Consider the following 1,469-nt stretch of genomic DNA (forward strand, 5'->3'; position numbering starts at 1 on the left):
CGCCGCGGCGCTGGCCCGGCCCGCCGCGGGCGCTCACGAGCCCCGCCAAGTCCTCCGAGTCACACCGCCCCACGCCACCCACCCCCCGCCGGCGCGGCGAGGGGGGGAGGAGAGGAGAGGGGAAAGGAAGACGAGGCGCCCGCGCCCCCGCCAGGGGCACGGGTGCGCCTCCCTTGCCGACTTCTTCCACCACCCGCTCCTCGGACACGCCGACGACGGCGGCGGCAGCCCGAGGGGAGTCGCCGGGGAAGGAAACGACGCCACCGCTCGGCCTCAGGCACCTGAGGCGACCTGGAGCGCTCCAGGGGCACCACGGAGGGCCGGGCGCAACGCGCTCAAGCGCGCCCAGGCCGGGCGGTGAGCAGCGCGGCGTCGGGCCGGCCCTCCCCGCGGAGGAGGGGAGGGCCGCTCGCCACGGACCCAGGGCCTTCGGGAAAGGCCGGCGAGAGTGTCCGCCGCGTCCGAGGACCCCGGTCCCGCCAGCGCCGCGAGGCAAGAAGGCGGGAGGCCGGGGTCGGGCCGGAGTCCGCACCACCCCCAACCCCGGCGCGCGCCCCCCGCGCACCCGCCACGACGGCCGGGCGCGGAGGAGCCGGGGAGGGAGGGGCCCGCGGGCAGAACGAGAAGAGCGGTCGCATCCGCCGTGGACGCCCGTCCCTCGTCTGACGCGGCTTAGGCCCGGCCCAGGAGAGCACGAGATCACCACATCGATCGATCGGCAGCAAGCTGCGGCCCCGAGGGGGCTTCCCGAGGAGCAAAAGCCCAGCGAGGACGGCGACCGGGGGGACCTGCTTCCGCCTCACCGGCAAGCCCCTCGACCCCCGGGGGGGGGGGGGGGGCAGGAGCGACCGGACAACCCCAGACACAGCGGGGGACGCCTGACACGCGGCACGGAGCCTTGCGAGACAGGGGTTGTCACGGCCAACGGCCGGGTGCCCACGGCATGGAGCGCACGGGGGTAAAAGACCCACCGCCACCTGCCCACACCGCCCTCCCTCGGGTGCCGGAGACCGGAGGGCGACACCGCGACCCGGGCCACCTGGAGTCCAGCACGAGAGCCGGCGCGCAGGCCCAGGCGGACGGCTCAGGCTCCAGCGAGCGAGGACAGGGACCGGCTCGGCCGCGCGGTCAAGCCCGGAACCCCACCCGCGCCCAGAGGCCCACATCTCTAAGGCGAGCGACGGACGGACCGGCTGTCTTTTACGTCTGCCTGTCGTCTGTCTGCCTGTCGCCGAAACACAACGTGTCAGCACCTACCTGGCAACAAAAAATGTTCATTTCGGGCAAGAAAATAACCGCGCCTGCCGGCGGGGACCAGCCACAGGTCACCGCGACCTCCCGGGACCGTGACACGGCCAACTGTCCCCAAAACCTGCCCCACGGCGCCCCCCCACCCCCACCCCACGGAGCCCCCAGGGCTATCTGGTCGACCCAGGGAACGGGGGGGGGGGGGGGGAGGGGAGGGGAGG

Source organism: Canis lupus, chromosome 6 (assembly GCF_048164855.1).
Source record: "Canis lupus baileyi chromosome 6, mCanLup2.hap1, whole genome shotgun sequence".
NCBI lineage: Eukaryota > Metazoa > Chordata > Mammalia > Carnivora > Canidae > Canis > Canis lupus.